Source organism: Pyxicephalus adspersus, chromosome 12 (assembly GCF_032062135.1).
Source record: "Pyxicephalus adspersus chromosome 12, UCB_Pads_2.0, whole genome shotgun sequence".
Lineage (NCBI taxonomy): Eukaryota > Metazoa > Chordata > Amphibia > Anura > Pyxicephalidae > Pyxicephalus > Pyxicephalus adspersus.
Window position 1 is genome coordinate 38,342,405 of NC_092869.1, and position 15,571 is coordinate 38,357,975.

Genomic DNA, 15,571 nt, shown 5'->3' on the forward strand with positions numbered 1-15,571 from the left:
ATATTGAAATCTCGGCATATGTGTCAAGTCGCATCATGGGCCTGATTTATGAAAAGTCTCTAAGACTGGAGAAGATAGACTATCGCGGGGTAACCTGAGTGATCCGGCAAACCTGGATCGTTTGCTGTTAGTTGGCAAACGTGTGAACTTTGTTTTACATGGCAGTAGAGGAATCAAGTTTTTATAAATGTTCCAGCAAAAGTTTTCCATGCAAAGTTGGGTGTTCAAATGTAACCGTGGAGGAAAGTCACAATAATGCCAAATGGGGGATTTCCCCTTTCTAGTTGGGAAAAGATGTCACATGTGGAAGATCTTAACAATCCCAACACATACATAGAGTTTGGCTGCTCCCTTCAACTAAGTTGGGAGGTCACCTTACACTAGATGGGTTCTCCCCAACTCGCCTACTATATGTAGGTGATGAATGTACCTGAAAAAGGTGAAAAGGTACTAAATAATCTCACCTTACACACATCTGACTGCAGTGTTTCTTGATCATTTTATAGGGGAACCCTTTAAATAACTTTCAGGTCTTTGGGGAACCTCTTCTATAATTACTAGATGCACAGCTTACAGTGTATTAGTGTAATGGTCAGTGGGAAGAATGTCACCCTTACAGATAGCCAAAAAGATCATTGGTGTCACTTAAACCAGCAGTCACCAATGGTCCGTGAGAAAATATTTTTTATTTTTAGGTTTTAATAATAAAATAAAAATAATATTCTAATGAAATCCTAATGACAATTTTTGCCTTTATTTTGCACTAAATTCACAAACTGTACTAGAGACGGAAAAACAAAGGAGGCGCAGCGTGACGTCAGTGTAGTGTTAAGTTGCCGAGCCGTACGCTTCAGTATTGTTTCCACCATTACAACAGTCACCCCGCTCTGCCAATACCGATTCTCATCTGATTGTTTTATTTTATTTATTTCTCAGATGCTCTTTTAGGTACGTATGTCCTTAGCTGTGTATTTTCTATAGCTGTTATATTTATTGGCAACAAATAGTTTAATTTGATAATTATCATTTCTTGTTTGGTCTTAGATTGGAATGAAATAAATCCATAATGAGTGAGAAAAAGCAAACAAATATTTTGTATTTCTTTAGTAACACCAAAGATAATGCAACTAATGATAATAGTAACAATAGTAATACTTCACTAAACCGTGAGCTAATCAATGAATCAGAGCCGCCACAGTCCTTGTTAGCACCATTAGGAAGATCATTATGTTACAAATGTATTTATCTCTTTTAACAAATTCATATTAATGATCCGCGGGATTTAAAATTATGAATTTAGAGGTCTGTGAGGTCTGAAAGGTTGGGGACCGCTGAGTTAACTGACCTGAGGGACACAAATTGGTCAAGGATCCCCTAGCAATCCATGGAGGAACTCTGGTAGAGAAATACGGTCGAGTTAGATAAAGATGACAGCACCATCATTCTGTATCTGTGAATCACATGGCTAGCCGAATCTCATGCCAAGAATCTTCCGATGGACTGGAGGGTTTACATGTCTGATTTAACCTGTTCTGCAATCTATAGGACCTAACCCAAGACAACAGTGACATTGCACCTAGCCATGCAAAATGTCTCCCCTATGTAACTAAAACAGCAATGTTGTTATACTTATTTCTTACCTATCTAATAAATTAAGGACTATTAAAGTGCAACTTAGCTACAAAATTTTGCGATCAGGTTCTTTATTACAGAAGGAACAAGTAATGTCACCTCTGCAAAAAAACAAACGGATTGCATTTCTCTTTTATAAATACACTGGGTTGCCGGATGCTGGGGGTTCAATCTTTGGCATGTGCAGCTCATTGTACGATCCCAGAAAACTCAGATTCAGGAATGAAGTTACAACATTCTGGTCTGCCCAATCAAGATGGCCAAAGACTCAAAACAAGAAGAGCGGGCAAAGACGTTGGCAGAAGTAATGAACCAAAGTAAACTAGGTTACTTTTATTAGAGAACTGTTGGGAGATATAACTTTAAAAATTATGCACAGTTGGTAAGAATAATTATAAACCTAATATTAGCAATAAATCACTTCTTACCGACAATCAAAATGCAAATGTTCTTTACCATGTAGGCTCACTCCTTGGAAATTGTTCTATAGCAAATGTGCCTGCCTATTTGTTCTAGACTGTAATCAAATCGAATAAACACAAGCTGAATATTATAATGTTAGAGTTTTGTGTAATTTCCCCCAGTGCATGCTTCCTTTTCCTGAGTTAGCTTTGCATTGTCTTCTATTACAACTGTGCATGCATTACCACAGATAAACACAAGATGGCAGCAGAGTGCTGACCTGTATCAGGTGTATTGATTTATAGGGAGCTATTATTATTGATAATAATTAATATTATTATTAATAAATGGGATTTATATAGCACCATTTATATAGCTGTTTTACACAGCACCGTACATTAAATAGGGGTTGCAAATGACAGATGAATACAGACAGTGACACAGGAGGAGAGGACCCTGCCCCAAAGAGTTTACAATCTAGGAGACTACCTTTGATACCTTGTATTAAAGAGGACTTGTCATGGTGAGATTATGCAAACTGTCATTGCTGACCTGGTTCTGTATTATGGAGCTTTGCCTGGTTGGTGTTCTTATCCTCTGCCTTGAATACCTTCTGAATCACTGAACCAGAATGGATGTGCAGCTCAGGTGTTCAGCTAATTGCACCACAGCAATTGTTTCAGGTGTGTGATTGAATTTACTGAAACCAAAATATCAGCTTTATATCCAGGCAGTTCAGCAATGGCAGCTTTCATACTGTTAGAGATAGGTCTGCTTTAAAATGCACAGGTATTGGACTGCCATTACTATTGGGTGATAATAAACCTGGAACAAACAAGCAAGAAGGAAATTCAAACTTTTATAGCAGCATATATTTCCAGGTTGTTGATTTATTAGGTTCTGTTTCTAGAATAAGGATGACAGCTCTGGAACTTTTAAATGCAATGGCACATGGATGAATTGGAATAACTAGAAGCAAATGGCATAGGAAATGTTTGGGTAATCCGGTTGTAGGCAGCATGTTATATTGCACAGAGAAGTTACCTTCTGAGCTCCTAAATACAGCTGTGGCTTGCAGAAAATAGTTGTAGTTCAAGTGATTCCCTTTATTAACTAACCTGAGTTATTAAAAATGCAAGCTTTTAGGATTTGCTACAATCCCTTCTTCAGGCTTTGCATGAGAACTGTGTAAAGCCTGAGTAGGGATCTTAGCAAATCCCTAAAGCTTGCATTTTTAATGACTTAGGTTACGTAATAAAGGGAATCACTTGAACTACAAACTTTTTGCATTATTCAATAGCTAACGGCGGTATGGGGCTTAGCTAGCTTTGAATGGTATCTTGATTTTTAATCACCTTCTTCAAGTTGAGTTCCAGGTACAAAATATTCAAAAAAATAAATTTCAATAGCCATAAAGAATATAAAACCACTTGCTCACAAAACTTTCTCGGATAGTAATATGGGGATTCTCCTATTTATTGGAGGCTGCAGATCCTTTGTGCAGTGAGTGTGCTAAATACATCCTCCTCAGTACTGAGTCACCATGATGAAAGGCAGATTATTTGCTGGGCAGGATAAAAGGAGATGCAATGATGCTCTGGGAGAATTACAGCAGACATCATGTGTTTATAATCTGACGCTGACCTTGATTCAGCATGGAATCCTGTCTGTCTATCCCCAATACTGGCTGTCTGCAGGATACAATGTCTGTTCTGTACATGGAGCGCTAGTTCTGGAATATTTCTGGGTCATAATCCCAGTCTACATGTGTCCTGAGAAAATCTCTGAATGATCAATTTACATTGCAGGATTAAATCTCCAACTCCACCTAATGTGTCTATGTAACAAAACTGTGCAAAGAGCAAGCAGCCATTCAGAAGCCCTGTTGTAATGGCAAATTAATTTTTTTCGTTTGCTTGCTGTTCATGATCCAAATTGGTGGGGCAGACCATCAGTTTTTTGTGGACTTGCCCAAACGTTTCTATCCATATTATATATAAGCCAGAGGGCCAATATTTCCAAATTATATGGTCACAAATGTAATATAGTATAACATTGTATACAGTGCTGCGTGATATATATATATATGTAAGAAAACAAACATTTAACCAACATCATATGTGAAATAAACAATGGTGCTCAACCTTCTCCAGTCCTGATCATGGTATTAAGCAGTAAATGTGTTTATTAGGGTAACCCCCCCCCAAATAAACTTTTTTTATAGTTAAAAGTTTGCTAACCACAAACATCAGGGATTTTATAACAATATATATCCAAAAATAAAAACAGCTATAAATGAAACAGGAATGCATAAACAGAATGTATCAGCATCTTCAATAGCCAAACTTATAACTGCTACCCTTTTCCCTGAAAAAAAGACAGGGTCCTATTAAGTTTTGCTCCAAAAAATGGTCTTATTAAATAGACTTATGGGCATATTTTCAGGGGATGTCTTATTTTTTCATTAACAATCGACATTTATACTTGAACAAAATAAATCAACATTTATTCAAATATGGTCATGTCATCACATTCTGGATCATTAGAACTCTCCAAACCCTGAATTCCATCTTGAATTTCTTGTGACTCCATTTCCATTAGAACCATTGACCCTAATTTCTCATGTCTAGCAACAGCGCTTTCCTTGAATGAGCACCTCTTGTCCATGTATATAATTATATATATATATATATATATATATATATATATATTGTAGTTTATTACGGGATTATTAAGCATTAGAATTGATTTACTTTTTAAATATAAGGGGTTGACATCAGCATCCTCAAAAACACAGAAGAAACTTGCTAGGGCTTATTTTCGAGGAAACAGGTTACTTTCTTTAGAACTGCAGATCACTAAAAATTGGGCTTAAGCTGAAGTTCCACTTTAACCCCCCTAGCGATAATCCCCAGTGTGACTCCGGGTGGATTTTAGATACCAAAAGCGGTAATCCCTAGTCACATTTGGGGTCGCTTAAAGCTAAAAAAAAGAAAAAAACACTTACCTTCTTCCATTGTCGTCCCCCGTCGTCGTTCTGGTCCCCCTAGGTCCTGGGGACAGGTCTTCACCCTCCGATCTCCAGACGTGAAGTGAAGAGATCAACTGGGTTCCCATGACGTTGGTGCGGGTGCCGGTTCATGTGGGCGAAGCTGCGGGAAATTCAAATAATTTTGTATGGGATTCAATATAAAATAGCTGTATGCAAAGAAAATTCAATATAAAATAGAGTCCAATACAAAGAAATCTTCATATATTATATATATATATATATATGTTTATATATATATATATATATATATATATATAGTATATGCTACTGTACACCTATATTGCATTTTTAACTATTTTTTTAACAGATTTTTTTTAAAGTTTAATATTAAATTATTAAAATTATTACTATTGGACAAATTTTGGGGAGTTATGCCTAAAAATTATATCCTACATGTGTACGTAGCCTAACATTGGAGAGATTTCCTCTGAATTCCTGATGTGTCCATTGGAAAAGAAATTATGTGAAATCTCCATAATGAGCCACAGAAGCCAACAAAAATCCTGAGATTTAAAAATGTGGAAAAGACAACACCATGTTAAAATAAAATTTTATTGATTTTTTTTTTTATGAACTTTACTTTTTAATTCATTTTTGTATCCTGGGTTGAGCTTAGGGCTGTCCTGGCACGTTAACTGAAAATCAACATTAGAACATTAATGGAAGACCTTGCTGATTTGTTTTTCCTCCTGCAAACATGGCCAACGAATGTCTTCCTCATAAATAATAGTCCTGGTACAAGCCCCAGAGCCAGCGCTCATCATGGTTCTCCGTATTGCAATTTAATTGCTGTACTTTGTGTCTGCTATCATTAGGGAAAGCGCCCATATGTCCAACATCAATAAAAATTCAAGTGCTTTTTGGGATTGTTCCGACCCCGCTCCATGCTCAGCTTTTATAGATTCATTCATCACGTCTCCTCCTATTTTTATTGTTTCTTGAGTGCCCATATGTTGCTGTCTTCATGGTGGAAGAGTCTGATGGTGATATTTATCACAAAGGAGAGGAGCTACTGGGATATGACAATCTGCCCCAAAATATTGGGAGGAAGCTGAGGTTCTGGAGCAAGAATTACAGAAAGCAAAATTCAAGAAGCAAGGAACAGGCTGATGATATCATGCACATGTAAAGGTGAAGGCAAATTGTAGCATCCTGCACCAACCAATCATACTAAAGCTTTCATCAAGCAAAAGCAGTCATAGCCATTAAGGTCAACTCTGATTGGTTGTAAAGTGGTATTGTTCATTGGGGTTTTTTGTTTTTTTAATGAGAAATAGTTTGTAAAATGCTGACTGGACATTTGGTTCAAATCAATGGTGGCTCAGTGACTAGCACTCTTTCATTTGCAGCACTGGAGTCCTAGGATGAATATCTGTGTTTGCATTGTTTCCTCTCACATCCCAAACACATGCAGTTAGGTTAATTGACTTCATCCCAAAACTTGGCCTTAGACTGTATTAATGACATATAACTTTGGTAGGGACATTAGATTGTGACCATCCTTGAGGGACAGCTAGTGACATGACTATAGACTTTGTACAGTGCTGTGCAATATGTTGGTGCTATATAAATACAAGATAATAAAATCAAATGAATTCAGATGGAAAAGGCTTGGAAAGACTCAGTTTCTTAGAAATCACCCATAACTTGTACCATGTTTACATTCTGTAAAGAAGTATCCCTGTGCAGAATCAGTGGTGTCTCTGTAGAGGTCCAACACTCCTCATTGGATCAGACTTATAGGCATTCAGCAAAGCTCAAGATTTCTTCTGATTGTGAGTTTTACCTTTCCGCGAGGAAAGCTCATGACACCCTATATGTCACCCAACCTGGAACACTGAGGACATCTAGTGGTGGAATTAAGTTACTGCATGAAACAGCATCAGAAACGAGGTGAGTATCGCATCAAGAGCTAATTTTTAATTTTTACAATTGCCAGGGCACCATTAGAATATAGGACGTCCATAATTGTCTTTAAATTTGTCAGTAAACTGAGGTTAAAATCTCCTTGTATATCTACTGTGCTGCTAAAAACTTTTCTAGGAATTCTGTAAATCTAGTTAAATATTGTTCTGGATAGAACTCACCCATCCACTTACATTCTTTGTATTGTTCACAGAAACCCTGGAGACTTTAATGGTCAAGAAAATTAGATTGGAATACTGGGATATGTAGTACTTCAGTGGCCTGGGTATCCAGGCTTAATTTACACGCCAGGCAATTAGACCATCTGTCCTCTAACGAGCTTCCTTCTGCTCCTATCTGCGTCTTTCCCTCGGAATCTCACCATGGATTAACATATTATTTATTTACAGCCACGTCTATGGGTCCATTTATGTACAATCTAAATGATGATATTTGTATATAGCACAGGCAGGTTCTGAGGATATGAATAATATTCACCGAATATTAACAGAATTAATCATACAATCAGATATTTAACACTGAATCTGCTCACCTTCTATAGAGCAAGGCAATTTCTGCATTTAAGCTATTCAACATTTTTTATAATTTTGAAAAGTTTCATATAATGTTTCATTTTGGGAGAAAATTTACATTCTTTGAAGGCATTGTCTTACAAAAAATAATAATAATAATTTCTTATAGTTGCAAAGGTAACAAGAAATAGTCAAATTCATTTTTGTACAATTTACCAATGGTTAACTATTTATAAAAAATGGAAAACAAAGAACTTTTCATTAATGTTAGAACATATTATTTATTAAAAATGGGAGCAGGTTCTGTTTCATGGCAATCAGGCTCCTAAACACGGAGGACAGAGGTACGGTAATACCTGTACAGTAGTGAAAAGAAACTCCATTCACCCAAATGGATTGGATTGCCATACTTGGCCATAATGTATTGGAATGCCATATTAAATGAATTGGATTGCCATATTTCAAAGTAGGGTACATTGCCTATTCACTTTTATTGCAGCAGTGTACACTAGTTTGTAAAGTGATGATAATGCCAAAAGTTGTATTTTGGGTGTTAAAAAAAATAAACAGATCTCCACTATCAAAGTGTTGATCCCTGTGGACCTTTAGAAAATGGCAATTGGTAAGTGCCATTGTCAGTGCTGGAGATCATTTATAAAAGTGTTGATTTGTGCAGCTGTGAGTTCTGTGAATAGACCCAGATGTTGGGGACGATCCAACTCCTGTGCATGTATCAGCGGCTGTCCAATGGCAGAAGAAGATCATGGTGGACCTGGAAGAGTTGCATGGAAGATAGCGGCTTCAGATGATGCAGTGATGACCAGATTTTGGACCTGTCATCACGGAGCGTGCTTAGAAAAAGGTAAATGTGTGCCATATGTTGTGCATACTTCCTAATCATGGCTGAACCTCCCCCCACCAATGTCGGTTGAGTTTCACTTTAATAGTATGCTGCAAAAACAATGTAAAAGAAAAAAAGTTACATCTGAAGGGTAAAAAATTGTCACTGTTTTTGCTCCTGAAGCAAAATTGGTACACTTGCTGGAGTGCCGTTAACTCTTTAACTATGTTTGCTGACTGATACAAAGGCAACAGCTAACATACGTCCCCAAAAACAGGCATAACATACATACACCTGTGTTAAAAGCTCATCCTATGTAGCGTAGATTTCGACCTTGGAACTGAGATGCCCAAATACTGCATCCCACAATGCATTCCTGATCACAGTTGGTGATCCCCAGTCCTGATCTCAATCCTATTGAAGTGCTGTAGTGTTATCAGATGCAGGTTGCCCAACAAAGCATGCTGTATTTATTGTCTATTGGTTCCCAGGTTCCTTATTGCAATCCCATTGAAATGCTGTTGTGCAGTCATGCAGGCTGTTTTGGCCAAACATCCCTATACATAGGCTGATGGTTTTATAGAAAAGCATAGCCAAAAGTACCTACTACTTGCTGTGCTGCTTTATTCAACAGCTTTGGGTTGGGATTATTCCTTGGGAAAGAAGGTTCCACTAGTTATTAAGCATAAGAATAAATTTACTTTTTAAATATAAGGGGTTGACATATGTTTTGTTTCTCTGCGGATACAGGCACTAGGTGTCCAAACCTGTGCACAGATCCCTAGACATGAGATATTTGATTGCAATTCTTTATGAAGTGTTCTGGATTGGCCTAAACGCCAGGCATCAAAAAAGCAATGGCAGATTATGTATATCTGAGGCTGAGTATGATTTGCACTATTATTTATATCGTGCCAACCTATTACACAGCACAATAGAAACTGCATACACCATGACACATAGACACATAGCATCACTGCATATACTATACTAATAATAACTGCGGCTGTCCTGCCAAGCCTGGGGTTGGCTTTCTGCTTCTTTTACATTCGCCATTTAACAGAAATTGATTGCAAATGCAAATTTTGTACATTCAGCTTTGTATATCTGCACTGTGCATTGTAAATGTCCATGATAAATGAAAATGTATTTGTTATCTTTGCTCATCAATTTGTTTATGATATATTACTAAATAAATAAAACTCTGCCATTAGGAAAGTTTTGCTTCACTTCCTGTCTGAAAGTTTTTCTTCACTTCCTGAATCAACAGGAAGTTTTAGGAATGGGAGAAAATCCCCTCTAATTTGTCAAAGAAAGAAGAATTCAAAGATGTTTTTTTTTGTTCTGCACAATGCTGAATCAGCTATCGCTCTCAGCAGAACAAATGAACATGGTGAATCTCTAAGGAACAGGGTGAATCTCTAAGGAACAAAGACAGTGATAAAAGCTGGATGGAGGTTCCAACAGTTCCCCCCTAAATAAATAAAATAAAACTAAATTACTAGATTGTAAGCTCTTCGGGGCAGGGTCCTCTCCTCCTGCATCACTGTCTGTATTAGTCTGTCATTTGCAATCCCTATTTGATGTACAGCGCTGCGTAATATGTTGGCGCTATATAAATCCTGTTTAATAATATTAATAATAATAATAAATAAATAAATAAAACTAAATAAAGGTATAATAAAACTTTGGCCAGTGTTTGGTGCTTTAGGTGCATTGGTGGAATGAAATGGTAGGCATTGGTGCTGCACTCCTAGGTGCCCACATTTTAACCATGCCTGAGACCTGTGTTTGAATGGGTTACAGGGGCAGACACAGCAATGTGTCCCACAGGGGCCCCAGACACTCCTCAGCCAGCAGGGCCCCCAAAGCAGCATGCAAGATCCTACATCTGCTTGCATGCCTAGACCCCTCCTCTAGCTCCAAAACCCAGTTCTTGCGGCCCAGCTATTTATCCCTTTGCACCGGGAAGGGAACCGTCGTGCTTGCCCCTATGTCTGTGATGGGTAAATAAATTCTCCCAGCAATCCCTGAGCCGCCTGCTTCTTCCTTTCAGTACTGTTCAAGTTTAAGGGCTTTGCTGCTCACCATGTTGGGAACACACCAGTCAGTTCAACACAGCACAGTTGAACAAAATTAGAGGTGCAACGGGGGGACACCTAACATAAAAAACTCCGCCTATCAAAAAAATCTACCCTGTTAGGTTAGAAGCTGGAGGCTTCTAGGGGCATAGTTCAGTGTTTAGTTTATTATAAGTAGACCTACACATGCACACTGCACTTCTGTTTGTTGTATTCTGTTGTTGTAACAGGTAAAATTAAAAACTTTACAAAAACGGTGCCCGGCATGCAGGCTCGGAGGTGGAAGACACCTCCGGACCGATCGACTGCCCTGCGGGATTGAAGGTAAGTGGATTTTTTTTGTTTTAGGCATTTTTCAGTTTATTTTTTAAGACAAATCTATAAAATTAACATATTTGCAAGTGTGATTTTTATCCTTCAATATATCTGTTAAGTGAAGGGGAAGTCCCTTAACCCCCCTGGTGGTAACCCCAAGTGTGGCTCGGGGTAAAAAAATCAGCCCCGGGGCCCCCAGGATGACACAGAGGCACACACACTGACCATAGGGGTAAGTAACGGTCCTGGCATTGGCTTGTTGGGAGCTTGCAGCATCCATCGGGCGTTTCTGTGCAGCTGGTGTGGCCCTAGAGCTATGGGGGCCCAGGATCAGCAATGACATGCCCTGAAATTGTACAGGGCTCTATGGATGGGATTATTATTCAGACATCTTGCTAGCTATCTCCCTGTATTCTGGACGCTAAAAAGGCGTATCATTTGCGCTAATTCTTCTAGCATTGCGCTGCCTCAATCCATCATTATTTAGACACACAGCTGCTGATATGTGATTTTTGCATGCATATGATGGGGTACTATAGGACTGCCTATATGATGTGGCTAGCTTTGGAATCAGAAATCTTTAAGATATTATTCCCCCATCTTTCTTTTCTTGCAGTTGTCCATATTTTAATTTTGAGTAATACAAGCTTTTGATTGGCTGCTGGTTGCCCCCCTTTTGTGTACTGCAAGCTTTTGAATGGCTGCTGGTTGCCCCCCTTTTATGTGATACAAACTTTTGATTGGCAACTGGTTGCCCCCATTTGTGTAATGCAAGCTTTTGATTGGCTGCTAATTGCCCCCTTTTTGAGTAATGCAAACTTTTCATTGGCTGCTGGTTACCCCCTTTTTGCATAATACAAACTTTTGATTGGCAACTGTTTGCCCACTTTTGTGTAATGCAAGCTTTTGATTGGCTGCTGGTTGGCTTCCTTTTGGCATTATTAGGAAAGTTTGTTGGGGATGTTTTGCCCCCCCCCAGTAGTGCAGGATGAGTGGTGACTGTGTTGAGTTGCTGGAGGTCAGGTTGTGGCTTGCAGCTCTGTAATGTGCTGGCTGACAGCTCCATGCCCTGGGGGTAAACAGTCCTCACCCAGGAGGAGGTGTGTGTTGCTCGGCTTGGTTGTCTGGATTTGTGATGAAGGACTGTATGCTGGGATTTGGATTTCTTACTCTTGTGCTGATAGTTCAAAAGATTAAAACCACCAGTCTAATATTATTATTACTAAATAATAAACTATGAATAATATAGCGCCAACATATTATGCAGCGCTGTACATAAATAGGGGTTGCAAATGTCCGGCAGATACAATGCCTTCTTCCTATAGTGCATCTGGCTGCCATGGATATGATATAAAACACATAGGGTCCTCCCCTCCTGTGTCACTGTCTTTATAAATCCTGTTTAATAATAAAATTTAATAACATTGCTCCGTGGTTCAGATGTTTACATGCCCATGTAGAGTCAGCATGGGCATTGTGATTGTCTTATCTGCACAGAACGTTGTAATGCCCTGTGTGTGTTCCGTTGCCTTTCCCCCATGGCTGGCATTAAGTTCTTCATCAGTTTGTGCCAGAATAGGTCTTCTGTGGGATCGGAGCAGACTGGCTAGCCTCCCCCATCCCTGCTCCCATCATTGAGCCTTGGCCATGGTTTGCTATTAATTTCTTAATTAAACCATTTTTGATAGATGCCATCACTTCATCTCACGAACACCACACAAGCTGCTTTGAAGGTGCCAGTCATCCAGCCATCACCATTTGGTTCTAATCTGAATCACATTGATCCATCACATATTACCTTCTTCCAACTCATCGCCTTCAAGAACTGGCTGCTCACTTGCTACTCCAAATATTAATATTATTACTACACAGTATTTATATAGCGCCACCATATTACACAGCGCTGTACAAAGTCCATAGCCCTGTCACTAACTATCCCTCAAAAGGGCTCACAATCTAATGTCCCTACCATAGTCAATATGTCATTAATGTAGTCTAAGGTCAATTTTGGGGGGTAGCCAATTAACCTAACTGCATGTTTCTGGAATGTGGGAGGAAACCGGAGTACCCGGAGGAAACCCACACAAACATAGGGAGAATATGCAAACTCCATGCAGATAGTGTCCTGGCATTTGTAATTTTTTAATTATTTTTATTATTAATAAACAGGATTTATATAGCGCCAACATATTACGCAGCGCTGCACATTAAATAGGGGTTGCAAATGACAGATGAATACAGACAATGACTCTGGAGGAGAGGACCCCGACCCGAAGAGCTTACATTATGACCATCCTCGTCTATGGTTTTGTAATTTAAAATAGATGTACACTCAATACCTAAGATCTCATGTGTTCAAGACAAGTAAAAATGATTTTCAATATTATATTCAGAGCTGAAAACCCCTGCCTTGTTCTTGTTAGGAATATGTTTTGTTATGGAGGAAGGGGGTATGAGGCTCTGTTTCGGTTTCCCAGGACGGTTGTCATTGTCGGGAAGCCTGCCCTGAGCAATGCAACGCCAATCTGGAGCAAGTGCAGGAAGTGGCCACAGGAGAATAGCAGAACTGAGATACAGAAAGTGAAAATAAACAAGAAAAATAAATATTTTTCAATAAAGATGCATCTGTTTATTATACAGTGCTTTAGAGTTTACATTTATAAATCAAAGGTAAATATTGGATACCTAATACTAAACAACATAGACAAAGTGTCTTGTAAAACCTCTGGACCAGTATATCTCCACCAGGGTTCTTCCAGAGGTTCTGCAGGAGTTCCTTAAGCAATTTGTGCCACTCGGGTCAATTTATCGGACGCCAATGATGTTTTTGGCTATGTGTAAGGGTGACGTTCTTCCCAATGGCCAGCAACGTAAGAGACATTCTTCCTACTGACCCCCACTGTAACATGCTGTGGATATAGTATTTATAGCAGGAGTTCCCTGAAGACCAGAAAGATATTTTATTGGGTTCCCCATGTTAAAGACCAAGAAACACTGATCTAAAGGCTGAATATGTTGTTGAGTTTGCAAATGCTAGTTGGCCAGGTGCCACCGTAATCCAAACTTTATTTTTATGTCTGGCAGGGTAATCCAACGTCTGTCATACTTTGATTCCCCATTTTGTAACAAGATAACACTTTATTATTATTATTATTATTAATAATATTATTAAACAGGGTTTATATAGCACCAACATATTACGCAGCGCTGTACAATAAATAGGGATTGCAAATGATAGACTAATACAGACCGTGATACAGGAGGAGAGGACCCTGTCCCGAAGAGCTTACAATCTAGTAGACTTGGTTTGTAATCTGTGTATCTGTGCTTGGTCATTGTCCCCAAATCTTTTAAAGCCAATGGATAAGTATGCCCGCTTCCATGTCTCTGTTCTTGTTAGGGCTCATTCAGATGTTGGTGCTTTGTGGTTGGTAATATTACCAACACAGCATAGTAATGTTTTTTGGTGCATTGCAATTGAAAAATTTAAAACGGACACCACAGCATTCTAAAGCATGCACTATTATTATTAAACAGGATTTGTATAGCGCCAACATATTACGCAGCGCTGTACTTTAAATAGTGGTTGCAAATGACAGACTAAAACAGACAGTGATACAGGAGAAGAGGACCCTAATCCGAAGACTACTGCAACACTCCTCAACAAAAAAGTGTGCATCAGCACTTAAAGTCAAACTTTCTTATACAGGAGCTGCTATCGATGACTTCCAACTGCTGATCATCTGGCTTCAGTTTGTGCATGGAAAAGTCATGCATGTAGGGATCATTGGTGTGAAGTCAGCTGTTTTTGTCCACATACTTGTTCTGGGTTCATGGCTCAACATGTTAAAACAAAGGATCAGCGTGATCAGTAACTTTCAGTTGTAGAAAAAGAAATTGACAGTGGCAGCCCCAAGTTTCTTCAAAGACCACCAATGAGTTGTGTTTTCCTTCCAATGGCCATAGAACTGTGTAGGTCAAACACAATAATTATTTCACCTGGGACAATGTGGTGACATTTGGAAATCCTGACCTCTTGGTATGAGAGTAAAGCAGATTCCCCTGGCCTGCTGATCTCTGGGGAGGGGGGGATAAGCTGAGCTGGATTTTCATGGCTGATCCGTATTGCTCCTCTATGATTAGACTGGAGGTGTCAGTGCAATGTCCAGCCAATAAACAATGGTCACACACATTGCTTGTGGAATAGTCGCCAGCTGGGTTATGGACGCACCAGCAACTAAAGTGTGAAAATAATAATTTTTTTTTTTCCATGGTCAGTGGACCATGCAGTACTCTCCATTAGAAGCCAATGTGACAGCTTAAGAGCACGATTGGAAGACAAGGGCAGAGCACTTTCATCCTATACCAGGAATTCATGGCAGAATTGATGGCGATTATTTCAATGATTGCTACAGTTTGAAAAAATATTAAATGGCTTTTAAAATGATATCAACAATGTTTATACTGGCTGATCATCCAACACACTTCTGCGTGCTATGACACTAAATGCCTTGTTCAGCTTGCAACTTGCAGACGTAAAGACCTCTACAGATGTCAGGCAGACATCAAACTTCTGTTGCTGGAAACAATCTTTCATTTAGAAGTTTATAGCAGTCACAGGTGAACTTGACCCCCCTAAAGCATCCCCTGCTTTTACCAGCCTGTATGTAGATCTAGGTTTTCCCGCCTTTCTCTTAGGACATGCTGGGTGATGTAGTTTCTAAACAGCTGCAAGGCTGAGCCGCTTCTATTGACAGATGACCAGCTCCCAGCTATTCCCAGCCATGGCTTATTGTCCTGAATTTAAACT

At 39.0% G+C, this 15,571-nt stretch overlaps 1 protein-coding gene across 1 annotated transcript in view; it reads left to right on the top strand.

The window, feature by feature from the left end:
- The first annotated feature begins 10,948 nt into the window (after positions 1–10,948).
- Positions 10,949–15,571, top strand: part of NIN (ninein) — an 81,154-nt gene continuing 76,531 nt past the window's right edge. The window contains exon 1 of the mRNA XM_072428441.1: positions 10,949–10,993. The gene's annotated coding sequence lies outside the window, so the exon portion shown is untranslated. The remainder of the gene's footprint in view (positions 10,994–15,571) is intronic.